The 22,062-nt window shown below is 47.3% G+C and overlaps 1 protein-coding gene across 11 annotated transcripts in view; it reads left to right on the top strand.

Moving 5' to 3' along the window:
• Window positions 1-592: 592 nt before the first annotated feature.
• The window catches only part of RNF144A (ring finger protein 144A), a 115,266-nt gene continuing 93,796 nt past the window's right edge, over window positions 593-22,062 (top strand). For 4 of the 11 annotated variants that reach the window (XM_060309961.1, XM_060309963.1, XM_060309955.1 and 1 more), the window contains exon 1: window positions 1,204-1,400. The gene's annotated coding sequence lies outside the window, so the exon portion shown is untranslated. Of the gene's footprint in view, window positions 783-1,203; window positions 1,401-19,733; window positions 19,890-22,062 lie in introns of those variants that run through there. The other 7 variants (XM_060309962.1, XM_060309957.1, XM_060309959.1 and 4 more) reach the window with 3 other exon arrangements.

The following is a 22,062-nucleotide window of genomic DNA, read 5'->3' as shown; positions in this document are numbered from 1 at the left end:
GTAACCAAGCGTTGTTAGAATTCTTCCCATTGTGCCTTTTCCTTGAAAGATGACATTTGTACAAAGAATTAGACAAAGACATCAGAAGTGCTCATTCATGTTTGGGGAGGAAAAATATTTACTGGAATAACTTCTCAATGTAGATGAGAAGATTTATTATGATTATGATTTTTAAAAAGACGGTTATGTAGTAGAGGAAGACAAATGATGCGGTGTCAAGATAGTTAAGAATCTTGTAGTTTGGGGAAAAATGAGACAAATAACAGCTAAGGATTATGGAATCTTTACAATTTTCCAGTTATGTTGAGATTGCTTTATGCATATTTGCCTTATTAACCCCTGCCAAGATCTCGATGACCATCTGTATTTTTCAGATAAGAAAATCAAAGCACAGAGAAGTTAAGTAACTTGCTTAAGGTCACTGGGCCCGTAGGTGATGGCATTAGAATTCGTGTTGAAGAAAGCTATGGTGGTGGGTTTTCCCATACTTCTGGAGAAAAGAGTCTGTCTATTGAAGGAGGCATTCTTTCATACGCACCAATAGGTTTTGTTCAGATACGCATGCCTGAGACATATAATTTAGCACTGGTGCAACTTCCAGCTACTAGAGGGAGTGGCAAAGAGAAATCTTACAGGAAAATTCTACCTTCAAAGATCTTTGGCTCTAACAAGCTAGAAACCCTTAAGCATAGGAAGTAAACTGCTGTGCCTGGATCTCGGGAATCCCCAGAAGGAAGGACCAGACAAGTTGCCTCCAGTTCTCCGTCCGTCCAAGCAATCAGGTAGTGGGATGCAAAGACATTTCACGTGACGCTGGCGTGGAAAGGCCCTCAGCCTTCATCTCAATGTCCCCACACGCCGGGGCATCGAGCCCAGGTTCTGGGAGCCCCGATCTGCTCTGAGGCAGTGCTCTTTGTATCACCCGCGCTAAGAGTGTTTTGGGATCACCCATTTCTCTCCTGTCTTGCTGATCGTTTCTTCCCGGCGCATCGGCATCTGGGGCAGTCTTCTGGCTGCCGCCGGACGACATGCCCTGTGTGCCTCTTGGCGGCGTGAGGTCCGGGTGGTCCTCGGGCACCGGGTTTCCCTGCGGGCCTGCGCGGCCCAGGGCAGGGCGCGGCGGGCGGGCGGCAGGGGGCGCTGCGCGCCGGGCGGGGGCGCTCGGGCCGAGCCTGTGCTCCCCGCGTCTTTGTGCCACTCGGCGCCGCCGCCCACTCTCCCCCCGCGGGCCGTGCGCCCCGGCTGGAGGGCGGACGGGAATAAAGGGCAACTCCGGGCGGGGCGGCGGACGCGCAGCGCGGACACCCGGCCCCGGACCGCGGACCTAGGCACGGCGCGCGGAGCCCCGCCTGTGGCCGAGCAGGAGCGGCGGCCCCGGGGCCCCTGCCGCGCGGGACCAGGTGGGTGACGCGCGTCCCCTTTGTGTCGGCCTCGCGGGAGCCGGGCGCGGCCGAGGGGCCCGAGAGAGGTGGCCGTGCCGAGCTGGCCTCGGGCGCCGGGATCGGGCAGGGGCGAGGGCCGGTCCGCGCCCAGGGCGCCACCCTGGCCCTGCCCCTCGGTGGCTCCAGTGCCGCGGCCCCTTCGGGACCCCGCCCGCCTCCCCGGTCCGCCGGGTCTGCAGCGCCGCGTCCCCGCGCTCCGGCCGGTCCCGGAGCGGCCCTGGGTTGGGGGCCGCGGGACGGACGACAGCGGTGGACGGGGTCTGGCGAGGGCGAGCCGCCGGGGCGCGGGGCGGGGTGGGGGCGTCGGGAAGGTTCAGCCCGGCCAGAGTGGGCCGGCGCCGCGTCCTCCGCGGGGCACATCCCGGCGCCCGATGCCCGCGGCCGCCAGCCTCGCTCCTCCAAGCCGTCCCCTCCCCAGGGGCGCGCGGAAAGTTCCCTGTGGGTCTCCCCACCCCACCCTCCGGCGGTGGCTCCCCAGCTTCCCCGTACTGTCCTGGGCACCCAGCTCTGGGCGCTCCTGCGAGCCTGGAGGCTCAGGGTCGCGGGGAGGAACGGGTGCCTCGTGCACCCTTTGATCTCCATAGGCAGACCTCTGGATGGGCACTCCAGAAGTTCTCTCTGCCTGCCCTTTTTCCCAGTGAACAATTATAATAATAATAAAAATCTCGCTCAACAAGTATCCCATGCTGGCCTTGTGCCAGGCCTAAGGCAGGCGGGGTGAGGGAGCCCCAGGGGAGTATCCCCAGAGGGTCCTGCTGCCCTGCGGGGGGAGGGAGCTCTGGTCCCTGAACTAAAAACGGACCTCACATCTTGCTTTGAACTGTTGTGGGAGGAAAGCCTTTTTCTAGGAGCGGGCCTGGGGATCTGATAAGGACACATTCCAGTGAATCTGGCCGGGGGCAGCTGGCAGATAAGCTGTGCGGATAGTAAAGTGTGAGAAGGAAAGTGCTGTGTGTGGACACCTGCCTGAAGAGCTGTGAGCTCTGTGAGTGCCCAGGAGGTAGAGGCAGGGGGAGGAGGGTCCCAGCTGCTGGGGAGCCTGGTACTGGGTCAGAGCTTGAAGGAGGGGCAGGTTCTAGGTGACAGGAAGGGCCCCAGGCCAGAAGGAACTGCCCAGCGGAGGAAGGGGGAAGGAACACAAAGTGTGACCCTCGAACTTTCCCACAGGCCTGCAGCCCAAGTGTTCCCTTTCCTGGTACTGAGACTCAGGACCTGGTCTTGTGCAGTTTTCCAGCACCTTTTTAATTTTTGCTTTTATTATTTTTTAGAGAGTGCAAAGGAATTATGCCTAGAGTGGTCAGATGAGGGTAGATCGTGAAATTCTGAATTCCAGGCCTCCTTTGGCCTTGATCCTGTGGCAGTGGGAGCCACTGATGCTTTTGGAGAGTGAGCTGGGCCCGGATTTAGAGTGGTGAAGGCGGGGTTGAAGGATGGGGACCGCACCTTACTGTCCAGTGTGCGGTGTGTCGCCTTTAGTCCCCAGCGTGGGCTCCCACCTGTGCCCTTGCCCCTTACGAAAGGTCAGGCATGGATTCAGAACCTCAGGAGAAAACAAGGTGCAGATGACCTAATTTTAATGGGAGGGGCCTTTTCCAGATCCAGCACCACTGGGGTTTGGGAGTTTGTTTAAAGAAGCTCTGATTCAAGTGTCAGGCTGCTTGGAAGAGGAGCTGATGAAGGGAGAACCCAAGTGCGGGGGGCAGAGCTTCAGCCGGCCGATGATGGTATGGGCGCCCATGGACCGTGAAGATGGGGGTACTGAAACCTGCAAGAGCACTTACCAATCCCTGTGTTTTAGAAGCGTGTTCCGGTGCCCTTACTTTGATCGAGTGTAATCCCTGCATCCAGGTCTTCACCTGAGTTCAGGGCTTGGCTTGTGGACTCGATGTGGTTTTGGACTTGGAAGGGACTGCCCACACTTCAGTTGAAGCTGCTGGCGTTTAGCGGGTGAACGTGCCGCTAGGCCAGACGGCGGCAGGGCCAGACGCCGGGAGCCACGTTGCCTGTTTTTTCCACTGTGGTTCATAATTTGTCCCCACTGCCTTCTTTTGTGCACACTTCTCCTTCTTGAGAGCCTTTCTCTCTGGTGTAGAGACAGGGGAAGTCTGTCCCCTCAGACAGAGCATCACGGAGCTCGCTGGTCAGCACAGGTCACCAGGCCAGCCGGCCCACTGTGACGGAGGACACTGTGGACTGGAGGGGGGAGGTCAGGGGCCCCAGCGACACAGAGGGCCATGGCTGGCCTGGGCCTGGCATCAGCTCTCCCGACGGTCTGCTGTTCTTTCTCCTGTTCCACCCTAGAACTGGGAGGATGAAGACGTGTCAGCTGCCCTGGGGTCTGGTGGTCTGGAGCCCCCCAGACTCTTCCGGCGCATCTGGCCAATAAGGACCTCCCCTGGATCCCTGGGGTGTGGAAGATGAGAGGCAGCCATGGGGCTGTGAGTAGAATGGAATGCTTCTACGGAAGACGGACCCTCCCCGTATTCCCTTGGGTAGTTTCCTACCTTGGAGACCCGAGAACTAAGTTGAAGGCTCTTTCCTTTAAGACTGGAAAAGTCACGTGAGGCAATCATTTCTGGAACCAGCCTCCTCTCTCCTTTGTTTCTGCATTACTGACACACATGAATACCTTTTCTTAATTAGATGAAGAAATTAAATGGAAGCAACTGTTCACATACCTGCTGGGGATTCGGGCTGAAAGGCAGAGCTTGTACAACTTTCTGACCCAGCTCTGTGACCTTGAGCAAGTGTCTTAACCTCCCTGTGTGGCCCCAGTTCCTTCAACTGTGAAACTAAGGTGTTGGTCTAAATGATTTCCAAGATCCAGATATAAAAATGTGCTGCTTTAAAGGTCTTTTCCAGGAGCCTCAATATTGCCAATGTAACCATTTTTAAAGAATTTTGCAAGAAAAAACATTATATATATATTTTTGCTTTCAGAACAATGGCTTTTCTCAAAGATGATAATTTGAGAGATGGGCTTTGAAGAGGGTGGCTCCTTGGTGATGAGAGTCTGGCATCTTCCTTCTTTCCTGGAATCTAAAGCCTGAATCGGATTGTGTTTCCTGAATGGCCTATAGATAGACGCAGAGTAGGGCTTTCACCAAGGAACAAGTGGACAAGCTGGATGCAGTGTTACAGAGAAAAAATAAGTTCCTGGATAGCATGAAGAAGCATGTCAACCAACATATTATAGTCTCCTGGAGTTTGGCTCCCTGGAGAGCCAGGGAACAGTGGGTGTTCATTTAGCATTTTCCATCACCAGGTGCTGATAGGAAGTGCTCTGTATGCTCGGACCCAGTTCTCACTTGGCCCATAGGATAGGCATCTCTACTGTACCCAACCTACCAAGGTGAGAGGGACAAGGAGAAGCTGTGGCGTCCAAGGCCAGGTACGTGGTACATGTTGAAGCTGACGTGGAACTCAGAGTCCTGTGGAAAAGGATATCCTCCATGACCTTGAGGAGGCAACGGTCTGGGGGGCGGAAGGTAGACAGTCACAGATTGTTCTAGCACTGGGGTCGGTGTGCACCATGCAGTGGGGCGTGGTGAGCAGCCTGCCCGCTGGAGCCATTGATGCTGGCTAGGACCCGAAGGATGAGTCCCGGTTAACCAGGCAAATGAGAAGATCAGGGTCAAATTCTGGGGCTGGGAACAGCAAGAAACTGCCTGGGGTGGGAAGGGAACTTCGGGCCGGCACGGCGGGGCTGAGCCCCTGTCCTGTTGGAGGGTGGCCCGGCTATCTCTGAACCCTGTTCAAACCAAGCTCCTGGGTGCAACGGCGCTGCTTTCACTTCTGGAATCTCCTGGACCATCCCAGCAGTGCGGGGGACTTCCATTCTTTGGTTTTGGAGCCTCTGTCCTAGAAGTCTTCCCTCCTTTTCCCTTCCTGCCCCCAGTTTCCTTGGTAGAGGAGAGAGGCTTCAGGGAAGATGAGAGGAAGCCCAGCGGCAGCCATGGTTTTTACAGCCCAGCGTCGCCACGCTCTGTCTGTGGGGTCACCTGAGCAAGGCTGCTGTGATTCCCCAGGTGATGGCAGCCGGGCCTGCAGTGGGGAAGCTCCGAGCTGGAAGTGAGCCCCAGCGAAGGATGGCAGTGAGACTGGGGTCACCCCTGCTCCTGCCGGCTCCACCCTGCGGGCAGGAACCCGGGCAGAGCTGGTGGGGCAGGGAGTTCCAGACCCAGCAGATGGAACCCTATGATATGGTTGACCTGGGACGTGTTTCGGCCTCCGAAGGGTCAGTTTTCAAACAGTCCTTTGAAACAGCATGTTTGATGTTGAGGTGGCAGCGTTTAAAGGTGGTTTGGAGGGAGGTGGGCTGTGCAGGCTGCATCGAAGGAGGACAGAATGCCTTTCGGACTCCACGGGTAGCCAGGGAGCCGTTCCTTGACAGTCTGTCTCTGCATCTGGGACGTGGTCCCTGGCCAGCGGCAGGTGGTGTGTGCATCCCCTCCCTGCTTGTCCTCTGTAGCCGGCAGGTCTTCAGGCGCTCCCACGTTCCAGAACAGCCCCGCTGGCCACCCCTTGCTGCCCCCTCCGCGGGGAGGCTTGCCCACACACCCTACAGGAAGGGCAGCCCCCTGCGCAGAGGGGCTGCTTTCCCCCGCCCCGCTCATGGGTGGAAAGTGTGCAGACCTCTGCATTAGGGGGCCTCTTTGACCTCAAGGTAGAACAGTCTCTTCAGTAGGTGTTCTGAGGCCAGAATCATGCAGATATTGTTTCACTTTCCCGGGACGACTTTTGCGGTTCCCAGTGGTGTCCGCCTCCAGGCTCACCACTGACCTCTTGTCACTTTCCTGCTGAGACACCGTTGCTTGTTAAGTCACACATGTGTCCCTGGATCGAGCTTCTGAGATTCTTCCCCACTTGGTTCCAGCCCGTCTTTCCAGGCTGATCCGTCCGCAGCTTCCACACGTAGGCCCTGGAACATTCTCCCACCACCTCCACGTGCCAAATTCCTAATGATTCTTCCAGGCTCCGCACACATGTTGCCTTTTTCTTAAAGCTGTGGGGTCATCAACGTGGTAGCCGTGGAGGCTGACTCCTCCAGCACTGGCATCTCGCAGCTGAGAAAATGCAGGCACGGAGCAGAGAGGACGGAATGGCAGACCTGGGGCCCCAGCCAGGCCCTTTCTTTCCAGGCCCCAGCCTCTTCTCCCGTGAGCTGGGAGCCTCTTCTCTACAGGTGTTTCCACAGCAACGTGTTTTCAGAACCTGTAATTGCACTTCAACCTCTCTACTCTAATTTTCCTGTAACTTTATCATTTCTTTTACTAAATTATAAGCTCTACAAGGGTAGGGACTTCTTCATGTTTGCATTCCCTCAGTGCCTATCATGCTCTCTCTAAATGAATTTTTGCTCTGTGATTGAATCCAAGATAGAGAAACCTGGTTCAAAAGGGAACCTGAGGCGGGTTATCGACAAAGAGATGGGATCAGGGTTCACATTCTGTTCTCCAGCAAGATCTGAGCAAATCGAAAGATGCTTTCTCTTTGGGGAGGTCAGGCCACAGAGCAGGACACTGCAGGATGTGTTCATGAGGATGTCGGGGACCCGGAGCTGAGGGTGAGGCTCCATCAGCCTCATGAGTCTGGATATTTCTAATGGGAGACAGAGGTGCTCTAGGTAAAGAGGTGATCCGGGTTCCTGGAGTGTTTGCCAGGTGAATGTGGTGGGGACCCTCGAGTCACATAGAAGAATAGAGCTGTTAGAGGTTCTGGACCTACAGGGCATGTAAGATAATCCATAGTGGTGAGTATCTGTCCCCGAGGGGTCTGTTTTTTGAGTGCCTTCCCCTCTGCTTTGGTGCATGGGGCCAGTTTGCATTCAAGAGCATCTTGTAGGCTGTGTGTTCCCAGAGCAGCTTTGCTCTGGGAAGTGGGAAGGCTTGCAGACACCCTGGGGGGCTGGCTGTTGGTTATGCCATTAAGAACACAAAGAAACAAACAGTCCCATAAATTGATTTTTCCTGACACCCTGATTGCCACACGGTACTTCTTGGTACCACATGCATGGCTCATAACAGTCCTAGGACAATGGAATACAAAGAGCTTCCCGAAGGCTTTCAGAGCTGGCGCCTTGGGAGCCGAATTTGTTGGCGGAAACTGTATATTTCTTCCTAATCGCTTGGCAGGCGTGAGGCGGCGCCAGTGCTGGTGTGGACCAGACAGAGCTGGGTGTCCCTGCTGGGATCGCAGTTGCTTCTTCTTCTTTGTGTCCTGCTGAAATGTTAGCCTGAGATAGTGGGAGGTAGAGTGGTGGGTGGGCTGGATGTATGAGAAAGAAGAAAAACGGGATCTTTAGTCCCTCAGCTCGTGGGACCCTAAGAAATTGCCTCTGCTTCCGTGTTTATTCTCCCTGCTCCTCCCAATCTCGCTCACTGAGACCTTACTAACTTCCCTCTTGTCCTCAGGCAGACGTGTGATGCTATAGACCCAGGATTTGTGTGCCCCCCAAGTTCGTATGTTGAAACCTGACCCCCAGTGGGATGTTGCTAGGAGGTGGGGACTTTGGAAGGTGATAGGTTTAGATGAGGTCGTGAGGGTGGGGCCCTCATGAATGGGATTAGTGCCCTGTATTGATAAAGTAGACCCCAGAGAGCTCCCTCGCCCCTTCTCTGTGGGAGGACATGGTGAAGACTGCTGTCTGTGAACCAGAAATGGGTCTCACCAGACACCAGATCTGCTGGCACCTTGTTCTTGGACTCCCAGCCTCCAGAACTGTGAGGAATAGATGTTTGTTGTTTAGAAGCGACCCAGTCTGTGGAATTTTTGTTAGGGATATCTGGATGGACTAAGATAGGCAAAATGGCTCGTCACCAGTCATACTGGGGTGAACCCACTCTGCTGATCATCTTCAGAGACGCTTATAAGGTCATGTTCCCAGACGCTGGGACCTAGGAGTTCAGCATATCTTTTGGGGACACAGTTCAGCCCATAACACACATCTCCCAGTGCCATGCAGTACATGTGCATATGTCCTTGTATGTTACTGTATGTCTGGCCAGCAACACAACACTCCCTGTGCCCTCTGTGACAAGCCATGGAAGGGGCTGGTGGCTGGCCTTGGTTCAGCTGCTCTGACAACCCAGGGTCTCCTGTGTCTGCACCGTCTTGCCCTGGACCCCGGGGCCAGATGGCTCTCCAGGCTGCACTCACACCCGTGTTTAGGTAGCCGGAGAGGTGGGGCAGTTGGTGTCAGATCCATTTGTCTTTCTTTATCATGGAGACCACCCTTTCCAAAAGCACCACGGCTGCCTCTGTTTCTGTCTCATTGCGGTGGGCTGGACGGCAACTCCAGGGAGTAAGAGATGCTGAGAACGTGAGAGACCACGGGAGCAGGGAGAGCGTCCCCGAGTGGACGGGACAGGACAGAGCTTCCGGGGTGGTGCGTGGCTAGACTGTGATTTAATACAATGTCTTTGCTGCTGTCACTTGCTCTTCTCTGAAAGGCAAGAATCCGTATGGGATGAGATCCAGACCACTGTGCACGTGGCTTAAATGTTCGTGGTGTCTCGCCAGTGTAGTGCAAGCACCCCTGAATCTCCCGTGGATGTTTGTGGTTTGGGGTGCAATGAGGGCCAGGAAATCAGTCCAGTCTTGTTCATTTATGTATCCCTCTAACACCTGGCACACGGTAGGTGCCCAGTAAATATTTCTTGAACTTAGTAGGCGTCTTTTTCCTTCAAAGATGTTCCAGTCCAGAAACAATCTCGTCATTCCTTCTTTCTTCTTGTTCATTCATTCACTTGGCAAAATGGTTTTGGTCCTGGGGGTTGAAAGGCAGATGAAGGAATAGACAGTGAGGGTGAGCCATGGGGGGTGGGGCGGGGGGACTGGTGAGGCGTTTCTAGAACAAGATAGGGTGTGCTGTTCAGTAATCAACAGGACGGACAGGTATCAATCTCGTAAACTTTTGTAATTTTATAAATTGCAGTTTCACTAAAAGCAACCACTTGGGACACATAGGAATTTCCATATAGCAACACTGCTCACTCTCCATCTCTCCTATTTGTGAAATAGCTCCAACGTAAGGTGCATGCTTTTTAATATGCTCAGTAAATATTCATTGAGCCCTCACCCTAAGCCAGGTCCTGGGCTGTGGAATGTGCAAACGTGATAAGTCTCTGAAGGAAATGTTTTCAGTTTGTCCTTCGATGAATGTACCCTTCCTATAGCAGAGTGGCCGGGAACAGTTCTTATCTGTTAATACTTTAATCACTCCTAGGATTCTTTTCCTTTGGCCTGAAGCCATGCTTCCTTGATAGTGACCTTGTTTTCTCCCTGTCCCCAGCCACATGCAGCTGGTCCAGCCTTTGTCCAGGAGGACCAGCTCGACTGCCCGAGGGGGCCGCTGGTTGGAGGCCTTGAGCTGTGTCCTGGGGCCTGACAGATAAGGCCTCTCTTTGGGGACCTCTTCCTGGTACAGCAGGAGCAAACCAAAGGCGGGCAGGCAGAGGGGAGTGCGGGTGGAGGTCCGGGCTGTCCAGGCAGCAGCCACTCGTCCTGTGGGGCTGCTGAGCCCTTGAACTGTGGCCAGTTCCACGTGAACTGTGTCCTGAGTGTAGAAAGCATCTGGCTTCCAAGATCTAATGTGAAAAACAGAATGCAAGATATCTCATTAATAACGTTGAAGTTGATTACATGTTGAAATGATTTTAGTTTGGCTGTATTGGGTTAAATATATTACTAAAATGAATTTCCTTTGCTTATTTTTACATTTTATTTTTAATGTGGATACCAGAACGTTTAAAATTACCCATGCGGCTCTCCTGATATTTCCTTGGACTGATGGTCCAAAGGGACTTGGAGGGGTGAGTTTCTTTTTCAGCTGACAGACCTTGTGACCAGCCCAGCTCTGCCCCCTTCTAGAACCTGGCCACCCGGGGACTCGGCACTGGTGGGGCCAGCCAGGAGCGGGTCTGGGCCTGACTTGTGTCGAGTTTACTGTCACTGGACGGTTCTCTCTTGAGTTTAGTCCTGGATGCTTGAGATTCCTGCCCAGCTCGGCCCATCCTCTTCTCCACAGCCTTCGCTATTCAGATTCAAGCATTCCACTGAGTCCATTCAGTACCAATTCAGATGCAAGTCCTGGACTTTTATGTTTTATGTGTAAAAGGAGGGGCTCGCCTTAGATGAACACTTTTCTTTACAAAGCTCCTTGATCATTGAAATCTGCCTCGACTGTCAACTTCCGGCCTCGGGTTAATAGCCGCCCTCCTGGTTTTCTCTCCCAAGTCCCCCATGGCTCACAGTGTCCACCTGGCTTGCCCTGGGACATCGGCTTCTGGCCACCCGCTGTCCAGGATCAGGTCAAGTGTATCCACCAGTCCTCCACCACTAGATGCCCAATGGAGGCTGTTTGAGAGAATCCTCTCCCACACATGTCCCCTCTTGGTGAATCTTGCCACCTGTGCCTGGCCTGAGTCCACACATCTCGCCTAAGATGTTCTAGAGTGTTTTCTCCAGCTGGTCAGCCACCCACCCAGGCATCCTTCTCTAGCTGACCTCCGGAGAGCTGTCATCCTCATTCCCGGCAACGGTGCCTGCCTTGTTTGCATCCCCGCTTTCAGAGCTGCCAGCTTTTTTTCCCCTGCATCTTTGAGATGTGTTTCTTTCGCCTGCCTTTTCCATTCTCTGGCCTGCTTTCCTTGGCTGGCTGTATTCCCCGCAGTCACTGGACACACTGCCATGGTCCAGGGCGACCCAGGATACCTCTGCCTCCACATCACCTGCTTTTCCCTGCATCCCAGGCTCACTTCCGTTTTCCTGACTCGGCACTCTGCCTTCTCCTGTGGTCATCCTGGCTCACCAGCTGCTTCTCTTCCTGCCGGTTCCTGGGAGCTCTGCGTGGCCCCTTTGGACCTCATCCTGGCTCTGAACTGCCCTGGCATTTTGTGGATGACACGGAGTTGAGTCAGCATCCTTTCACTCGCGATCACAGCAGGCACGGTGCCTAGGGCCTGCGAGCTTTGCAAAATTGAGTATTTTAAAATCCTGGAAACAAGTATTAGCTCCAAAGTATTATAAAAAAACAAGAAACAAAAAGAAGCCCAAAACCTGAAAAGCCAAAATTGATGGTAACACCCGTGTCGTGTTATGTCAACAAAATATAACTGTCATTTAGTCAGCTGAGAGTTAAGACACAGTTATATAGAAAATCATATTTAACCTGAAATGAGGGTACTTTTTAGTGTTTGGCATGATTCATGGTGGGGCCTCTGGGAGTAAAACATCCCTGAGGTAAGCACTGCTCTCCATGCTTTTGCCTTCTGAGATTCAGACTTCCCCATTTATTTATCACACGCGCCTCGCTAAATGGCAGGCCAGGCCTATCACTCATTTTTGAATTCCCAGCACAGGGCCTTTTACACCCAGCTTCAGTGTGCTAAACTTTTATCGCAATTCAGTACGTTAAAAACATAAATAAATGAGGGACATTAAGATACTGCCTGAAGGTTTAAAAGTTTTCTCTTTTTTCTGAAACACTACCATATGGTAGTTTTTAAAACCACTGACATTTATAAACGGACCCCACGTGACAAAAACCCTTAGATGAACTGCTAATAAAAATAATCATCTAGAAGCTGCAAATGTAGTTTGTATCATTTTAGCTTAGATTGTGTGTAGATCTTTCCTTCCATGGACCCCATGTACTTTATACCACTCTGCTTATCTAGAAATCAGTCTAGTTACAGTGTAACTACCGTTATGTGATAATAAATACCTTGGGTAGTAAGATAAAACATTTCTGGGTTAAAATTTTTTTTAATTGAAAAACAATCCTAAGATAAGTTAGCTACAGGGAAAATTTGCTAATATGATGAGGTGAGCCCTGCTGCAGAGCAGGGAGCATTTAAATATAAATCATGTTGCCTCAGCAGGAAGAATGAATTGCTAGGTCTAATCTGGGGGAAGGGATGACTGAAGGATAAATGCATGATTTTTATTTGTAACCACATGATTACTTCAGACAGTTGCACTTTGGAGAATTTTGCTCAAGGAAATGATACTAAATCTGGAGAAAAAGAAGTGCTTGAGGCCCAAAGGCTCTTCATTTGTTTCTTTGTGTGTTTTTAATAATAGCCCCAAATGGCAAACATCTAAATATGGATAAGCAAATATCCCGCTCTTATTTGGTAAGATTTTTAGAGATTATGGTCATGGGAAAATGTTTAAAATACATCGTTAAATGAAAACAATTATGAGACTGAAGTGTATACATGATATGTGTACAAAGATGGAAAATATACCACAGAAAGGAAATCCTAACTCACAAGGATTGTGACTTTTTTTTTCTATTTTTGATTTTTTAAATTGTGGTTCTGTTTAATTTTATAGTGGACTTATTTCAGTTTAAAAACGTTTAATTATAAATTCTGCACTCCCCCCTCAAAAAATTTTATTATTTCATATACAACAAATATATTTCAGCAAATAACTCTGTGTCTCAAGTGGACGTTCTGCTGACAGGGCTTGAAGAGAAATGAGTGTAAACTAGTAGACATCCCTTCTGTTAAACAAGATAAAGCAATACAAACACTGACATTTTTCCCGAAAGGGGGCTCTTTCAGGCTGGCTTGTAGCTAATGCCCCTGCATCCCAGCAGTGGCAGTTCATGTCAGAACCATGACTCGCCCTGTGAAGTCCGGGCACCTCCTAGCCCTGTGGTTATGGTCACTGCCTGAGCTGAACGGAGCAGGACTGCAGGCCCGGTGGCTCAGAATCCTGCCCCAGACTTCACATCTCATCGGTCACTTCTGCAAAAACCTTTAACCTCTCTGTAAACGGTCCCATTTTATTCACCTAAAAAGTGAGACTAGTACTAGGGCTACTTCTTTTTTTGGCTCCTCTGAGGATTTCATAAATCGCCAATGAGAAAACCTGAAGAAACGCCTTTAAGCTCTATCCAAAAGGCAGAGTCACGAATAAGTCTTCAGAATTCCACAGGGACGGGGGCAGCCAGGTATGAGATGTGAGGAAGTGGTGAGGGGTCTGGGAACTCGGACAAATACTGCCTCTAAATGCACTCAAATTCCATCGGGGAAGCACGTCCTGGCTGGATATAATACTGCCCTTCTGGTCCACAGAAATGGAAAGTATTAGACCCATCAAGGCTGTTATTTTCTCTAGCTTTTCAGCTGTTTCTGTTGAGCACAGTCTAAATGAAATAATGCCACATTTCTTCCTTTCCTTATTTTTCTCTTTTGATTGTTGTTTTGCTTTAAATTTTCAGTGAAAATGCTCTAAACCACTGCATTGCTGGTAGACATGGCAGATACAGGCTATGGGCTGAGGTTACTCCTACGTGCATTTCTTATTGAAAGCTCACACTCCTTATGTTTTATGTACCATCTTAACCATCACAATTTTAGCCTAGCTAGATGTTTATCAATTTTATTGATCTTTCAAAGAATCAGCTCTTGGTTTTGTTGCTTTTCTCTGTTTTGTTCTGTTTATGATTTCATTGATTTTTGCTCCAGTTTTTATGATGTCTTTTCTTCTGCTTGTTTTAGGCCTAAGTTGCTCTCTTTACTCTCGTTTTCTAAAGAGGAAGCTTTGATTATTGGTTTTAGATCTTTCTTCTTCTGGCATATAGGCATTTAATGCTATAAATTTCCCTGTAAGCACTGTGTTTGCTACATTCTGCTCATCTTGATAAGTTATATTTTAATTTTCATTCAGTTCAAAATATTGTTAGTTTCTCTTGAGACTTCTTCTTTGGCCCATGTGTTATTTAGAAGTGTGCTGTTTAATCTCCAGATAGTTGGGGATTTTCCAGCTATCTTTCTGTTATTGACTCCCAATTTAATTCCATTGTGAAGTGAAAGCATACTCGGTATGATTTTTGTTGTTTTTGTTAATTTGTTAAAATGTGTTTTATGGCCTAGAGTGCTCCATATGAAGTAGCAGAATGTGTATTCTGCTGTTGTTGGATGGAATATTCTATGTGTCAAATAAATCAAGTTGATTGTTTAGTGCTGTTCAGGTCAGCTATGTACTAACTGCATTTCTTCTTGCTGAATCTGTCCATTGCTGAAAGGAGTGGGGAAGCCTCTAGCCATAATAGTGGGTTTGTCTATTTCTCCTTGCAGGTCTGTCAGTTTTTGCGTCTGTATGTTGCCACTATGTTGTTAGGTGCATACACGTTTAGTATTTTTATGTCTTCTTGGAGAATTGACTCCTTTATTGTTATGTAGTGTCCTTCTTTATCCCTGATGATTTTCCTTGGTCTGAAGTCTGCTTTGTTTGAAATTAACATAGCTACTCCAGCTTTCTTTTATCATTAACATGTTATGTCTTTCCCCATTCCTTTATTTTTAACCAGAGTCTTTTTATTTAAAGTGGGTTTCTTTAGACAACATATAGTTGAGTCTTGCTATTTTATCCACTCTGAAAATCTCTGACTTTTAACTGGTATGGTTAGACCGTTCACACTTAAAGTGATTATTGATATAGTTGGATTAATACCTACCATAGTTGAAATTGTTTTCTATTCATGACATCTGTTCTTTGTTTTTTTCTCCCCCTTTTTCTGACTTCTCTGGTTTTGAGTATTTTATATCATTCTATTTTATCTCCTCTATTGGCATATCAGTTATACTTATTTTTAAACTTTTTCAGTGGTTGTCCTAGAGTTTGCTATATATGTATAGTATATATATATATATGTATGTATTCAATACACATATTTTACTAAACTAAGTCAGCTTTCAGATACCACTACACCACTTGCTATGCAGGAAAGGTGCCTTATAGCAGGTATTCCTGATTCTTCTCTCCCTGCCCTTATGACTTCACTGTCATTCTTTTCCCTTATCCATATTCTGTAGTCACCCAATGCACGGTTGCTAGTCCTGCTTTAAATAATTTTCTTTTAGATCAATTAAGAAAATTAAAAAATGAAACATTATATTTTACCTTCATTTATTTTCTCTCTAACTCTTTCCCTGTGTTTATGTTGATCTGTGTTTCTGACTTATTTTCTTTCTCTCTGAAGAACTTTACATTTTTTATGGTAGATTCCCTCAATTTTTGCTTGTCTGAAGAAGTATTTATTTTTCCCTCACTTTTTTTTTTTTTTTTTTTTTTTGCGGTACGTGGACCTCTCACTGCCGTGGGCTCTCCCATCGTGGAGCACAGGGTCTGGACGCGCAGGCTCAGCAGCCACGGCTCACGGGCCCAGTCGCTCCGCGGGATCCTCCCGGACCGGGGCACGAACCTGCGTCCTGTGCATCGGCAGGCGGACCCCCAACCACTGCGCCACCAGGGAAGCCCTTTCCTTCACTTTTGAGGGATAGTTTTCCTGGAAATAGAATTTTAGTTTGGTAGTGGCTTTCTTTCAACATTTTAAATAGTTCACTGCACTTACTTGCTTGTACGGTTTCTGTAGAGAAGTCAGATCTACTTTCTTATTCCTGCTCCTCTATAGGTACAGTGTTTTTTCTCCTTCATTTCTGGTTTCTTTCAAGATTTTCATTTGGTATTTGATTTGTGCAGCTGAGTATGGTATGCCTAGGAGTACATATTTTGGTATTTCTCCTATTTGATGTTCTCTGAGCTTTCTGAATCTGTGGTTTGGTGTCTGTAATTGATTTTGGGAAATTCTCGGCCATGCTTGCTTCAAATATTTTCCTCTTTTTTCTTTTTCTGGTGTTCTAATTATGTATATGTCATATTCTGACATATGCCTATGTCCGTATGTATATTGAAATTTTCCTACAGTTCTTGAATGTTCTTTTATTTATTTATTTATCTATCTATTTATTTATTTATTTCTGTTTGCATTTTAGTTTGGGAACTTTCCTACTGTTGAAATTTGAAATTTTCCTACAGTTCTTGGATGTTCTCTTCCTTCCTTCCTTCCTTCCTTGCTCCCTCCCTTTCTTTCTCTCTTTCTCTCTCTCTTTCTCTCTCTCTCTCTCTCTCTTTCTTTTTGGTTTGCATTTTAGTTTGGGAACTTTCTTTTACCTGTCTTCAAGCTCACTGACTTTTCTCTTCACTGTGCTTACTCTGTTGATGAGCCTGACTAAGGCATTCTTCATTCTTTACAATGTTTTGTTTTCTAGCGTTTCCTTTGATTCTTAAAAAAAATTCCATCTTTATGTTTACATAACTGTGGGTGAAAAATGTCACCTGCCACATCAGTAGACTAAAGATGTTGTGGCCATCAAGCCATCAGCCACTGCAGCCACCACCAACTGTGTACCCTGAGGGGATTTAGGGTGGAGAAAAGTAGGACACTGGCCCTGGATAGCTGAGGTGCACGTCAAAGGAATGGTTTCGGGATGAGTCCAGACTCTCATATCTTCCCATACATAGAAAAGCGCTAAATTCATTAACTTGAGATGTCTGTTTTTTCTTTAATTAACTGTAATCTTTTAATGTTCGGAAGACTGGGTTTTTGTCGCAAAACTCCTATGCATCCTGGTTCCTCCCTTACCTCTTCAGAGCAGTCCCTCAGAGTGATTTGAGAGGCTGTCTCCCAGGCTTAAGTCCTCAGAAAATCCTCCAAATAAAACATAATTCTCAACTTTTAGGTTGTGCATTTTTTTTTCAGTCCACATAACCCATTGGCTTTGTGTTTTGTCTACGCTGCCCCAAAGAACCCTTATTGTATTAACCATAGCTATTTTAATCCCCTGTGTGATAATTCCAGTATCTGTGTCATGTCTGGGTCTGGGCTTGATGCTTGCTCTGTCTCTTCAGATTGCAATTTCTCTTGCATATGGTATGCTTTGTGGGTTTTTTGTTGATAGCTGAGCATGATGTATTTGTTAGTAGGAACTAAGGTAGAAAGCCTTCAGGATGAGGTTTTATGTGAATGTTGGTAGGAGCTGAGCTGTGTTTAATGTGTGCTGTAGCTGTAGGTGCCAGAGGCTTCAAATTCCTCTCATGAACTTTTTTGTCTTCCCTGACGTCTTTGTGGTTTCCTAAGAACTTTCCTAAGAGCTCATCATGAGAGAGTGTCTGTTTCCTGCAGCCCTCTCACCTGTAATTCACTGTTACCATACTGGTGCCCTGTTAATGGGGCTGTAAGTTGCGAGGCAGGGGAGCATTCTATCCTCTCAACATTAAGCCTCAGTCTTTCAGCAGGACAGTGTACCTGGGCTGTGTTCTTCACAAGAGTTTCTTAGCTATTTTGCTCCTCCTTGGGTGAGACAGGGTGAGACAGGACTGGAGTGGAGTCATTGCTGTTCTTCAGGTTAGGTGAGGGCTGCAGAATGGGCCTGTGTTATGTAGACCATCTGGGCGTATTTCAGTGGGTTACTCTTCCCCTCTCCAAGCTAGAACCAGGAGTGAATTTTCTTGGTTCTTCACTGTGAGAACCTGGTGGGATTCCTAGAGGTCAAACCCACCAAAGCATGGGGGCCTCCTCAAGACTGTGGCCCCTAGTAGTTTCTTTCTCGCTCAGTCTAGTTCATACTCAACTTCTAGCAATTCATGAAAATTACCATGTAGGTGATCCTATCTGTTATGGCCTAGAGGATTCTCCTTCTGGTGAGCAGATCTTGGCTGTGACTTTGTGACCTCTCCAGATTTCAGGGGATTGGTTTGCCCTGCGCCTTCAGTTTTCTGACGGGTCCAAAAAGTTTCTGATTGTGGGTTTGTCCAGCCCTTTCGTGTGAGAATGGGAGTGACAGCTCTTTATGTGTCAGAGCTGAAACCTCAGGTCTCCAACCTCACAGTTTTCTGCCCACATGTACTCTCCTTTGTTCAATAACAAACCTTGTGAAGGCGTTGGCTGTGAGACTGGAGAGGATATCAATGGAAACCAGGGCACTCAGAACTGCGGTGTGACGCTGGGGAACTTTGTGGGTCTGGGCCTTGACTTTTTAACCTATAAGTGAATGAAACCTCTGTTCCCTTCCAGCTTTGAATCTAACCTTCTCTTCCTTCTAAATTACTCATGATACTTTGCAGGAGATTCTGCGTAGGGTAGGTGTTCAAACTTTTCTTCAGTAGGCTGATAACTTTTTGCCCTTTGAAGTGGAACATAATTAGCTGAATAATCTTTTCATGGCTAATTTCATTGTTCTGTCATTTATGGGACATGATATAATGGATTTACATATATTAGGCATTTAAATATTTTTGAAAAACATAATGAATGACTTGAATGGAATTTTTCCAGGAAATATTGTGTTTAAATTTTAGTTTTAAAAATGAAGTGCAAAAGAACGCAGACACAAAGGGTCACATATTGTATTATTCCTTTTGTATGAAGTTCCCAGAATAGGTAAAACCATAGAGACAGAAAGCCAATTTCTGGTTGCCAGGGACTGGTTGGACTGAGAGTGGAGATGAACTGCTTAGTAGGTAATGGGCTCTATTTTGGGGTGATGCGACTATCTTGGAACTTGATTGAGGTTCTGCTTGTACAACATTGTGAGTGCACTGAATGCACTGAACTGTTAACTTTAAAATGGTTAATTCTATGTGAATTTGACCTCAATAAAAATCATATATAGCACATTAAAAATTCAAAAGTCTAACAGTATAAAAACTTTTACAGTACAAAGCAATTCTTCCTTCTGCCCCAGGCTTTTAATCTTCTGAACCAGATGCACCTGCTATCAGTTTCTTATATACTTCCACACCAGTCCCTCTCACCTCCCTTTTTAAGTGGGAAATGCTGCATATTGCTTTTTTTCTACTTATTTTGGATTTTTCTTTATCAGCACATAAAGATCCACCTTTCTCCTTTTCAGAGCTACATAGTCAAAGGAGTTATTTTCTAAGTTCTTAAAGTTGGTGTGTGTTTTATCTCACCATTCTAAATAAACCATTCTTTCCTGTGGTAATGCCTCTACTATAACAAGCTGCTTAATCTGTGCCTAATTCAGTATCCAGTTGGGTAAATCAATCTGCTCTTTGTGAGCAGGTTTAAACCTAAGAATTAGCTTCATTTTTATGAGTCATTTCTTAGAATCAGGAAGGATGATGGTATTAGCCAAATGCCTTTTATCACAACAAGATAATTGAAAATCATTTAATTAATTGATAGTTAAGGAGCCAATGAATCTGTTCCATAGCTATAATTTGACAGATACCTCCATTGCTGAAGACCGTGTATTATTTTCCCCCAGAGAAGACAAATGTGAAATAACTAACTGCAGGACGACTCCAAAGGGATGGCTGTGGGGCCCTCTGTCTCCCAGTGTGTGATGCTATTAGTATACAATACCCGTAGACAGAGATGGCTTTATACACTCCGGACAAGACCTCTATTCATCTCAGAGTCAAACAAATTGCACATACGAAAGCCTCCACTTGCTGAGGCCACAGAAGCTGAACCGAGTAGAACTACACGGATTTTTGAATTAATAACTTTCAAGCCCAGCAGCAACTAAAAGACAGTTCTTGATTTGGAAATTGAAAGATTGGGAAGAGGTAGAGGGACTGCCTTTGGATCTCTCTTGAGTACTCGTGTGTACGGAATCGTAGGTAAGTGGGAGGACCTCACTCTGTGAGCTGGAGTCTGTGCTGATAACCAGTGGAGTCTCAATGTCCGTCCAGTGTAGAGACAGACAGGAAGAAGGAAGAGCCTCCGCTAACTCTAATCCCTGTGCCCATGGCAGAGCCAGTCCCGCTCTAAGGATTTGCTTCAGGGAGCCCTGGAATGCAAAGCAATGGGGCTTTCTGTGGGATTTTAATTCAGTTTGCAGTACGAGATCCTGGGTGAAGCCAAAGAAAAACAACTCCTTTCTCTCAATGTTAGCATCTCCTGGGCAATAGACTACATGAAAAACTTTAGTTCTAAAAGCTTAGAGTTATAAGTGTAGAAAGTGAAACAAAAACGTTTAATTAGGAATAAAATGAGGAATAAAATTCTCTGTAGTATAAAGTGATCACTGTTTTTTTCTACATTCTTCTAGAAGAATTTTGTGTGTGTGTGAGTGTATAACTAAAACTTATGTTTGTGAATGGGATTATTTTACACATTGTTATGTATTATGCCTTTGTATTTGCTGTTATGTCTTAGACATCTCTTCATACCAATGCCTGCAGGTCCAGCTCCTTCTTCACTTATATGAAAGACACCATCTTATTTATTCAGCTTGTCCCTTTTGATGGACATTTAAGTCACTTTCCAGTTTTTATCTTGCAAAGAGTGCTGTGAAGCATTCTGTCATCTGCCCGTTCCCAAAGTGATACCTGGTTATTCCGACACCTGACATCCAGCACCCACTCTGATCACTATCGTTCCTCAGTGCAGCTAATCCTTTTGCTCCTGGTCTTCAGAAATATGTCATCCCCACAGGATCGTCAGCCCTACTTTCTTTTCAGCGTTCACTGCCACCCTTATGTCTTCAATCCTCTTCTTTCTGAAATGTGGCCCTTTCTCCCACTTTAGTAATCACCTGGCAAAACCCATTTTTGGCTAAGTCCATTTTCCTGCTACTGTGTGCCTGCACCTGAGCTGCTGTGTGGAGGTGAGGGAGTGCTCCGCCTGGCCCCCTGCCACCCTAGATCTGACCACAGTGCTCCCTCAGCAGGGCCAAGCAATCCTGCAGTATGTGTATATATATATATGTGGGTGTGCGTATATGTATTACGAAATTCTGAAGGTTTTGAGTGGTTATCACTAACCCCAGTTTTTTCTTTTGTTTTTGTTTTTTTTGGCCGTGCCATGAGGCACAGCATGAAGGATCTTTGTTCCCCAAATAGGGATCGAACCTGTGTCCCCTGCAGTGGAAGCTCGGAGTCTTAATCACTGGACCACCAGGGAATTCCCCCAGTTTTTTTCTAATAAGCCTGGTTATTTTAGTGATTCCAGCTGTTCTTTGTTTGGTGAATTAATTTAGCAAGGAATAATCTTATATATAACTCACTAATAGGACCCATTTATATATTGATGTACATACAGTTGGTGAAATAATTTCTTTAATGCGTATTTTTGTACCAGGTTGGCTTTCTCAGGTTATTCCAAACAGTTGAGACCTTTGTTATTTGATGTAACATCCCTGTTCCTATAAAAGGGTGAATTTATTAAATTTATATTGGAATGAAATTGAGATTCCAGAGGAGCACAGACTTAGGAAACAAGAAGCCTGGTCCTAGGCTGTGGTGTGTCATATTTCTTCCAGTGACAAAAAGTAATGTTTTTTATGTTTAATCACCCAGGAGAGTAATGTGTGGGCATAAAAGTTCCTATCAATTCTGATCTCCTTGAGAGCAGGATCATGGCAGATCCGTTTTTGTATCATTCCCACCCAGATGGTGGGAGTGCAAAAAAAAGGTTAATAACTGATAAATGTTTACTATAGGTGTTTCTGCTAAAACCCAGTACATATATTCCCAGTTCTCTGCAACACCAGCACTAAAAATAGCAGGGCTTGTGGGGACCTAGGATGGGGACTGACCGATCACAATCTGTGCAGCTCTGTAAGCAGAGCTCTGTGAAGGGCACTGTTTCATACCTGGAGGATTGAGCCAAGGCTGGAGGTGGCCACCACTTCCACAAAACGTGTGATTGAAGAACCACCGTGGGAAACACTGCAGCACTTTAATACTTTAACCCCTGCTTGTTTGTGGAGCCCAGGCGATGCCAGCGTAAGGCAGCCCCCAGAGTGGGGCTCTGGAAGGTGGACAGGGGTTTTCCGACCTGCTGGCAGCC

The sequence above is a fragment of the Globicephala melas genome, chromosome 12 (genome assembly GCF_963455315.2).
Source record: "Globicephala melas chromosome 12, mGloMel1.2, whole genome shotgun sequence".
Lineage (NCBI taxonomy): Eukaryota > Metazoa > Chordata > Mammalia > Artiodactyla > Delphinidae > Globicephala > Globicephala melas.
The sequence above is the reverse complement of the archived record's forward strand: the minus strand, read 5'-3'. Positions and strand labels throughout refer to the sequence as shown.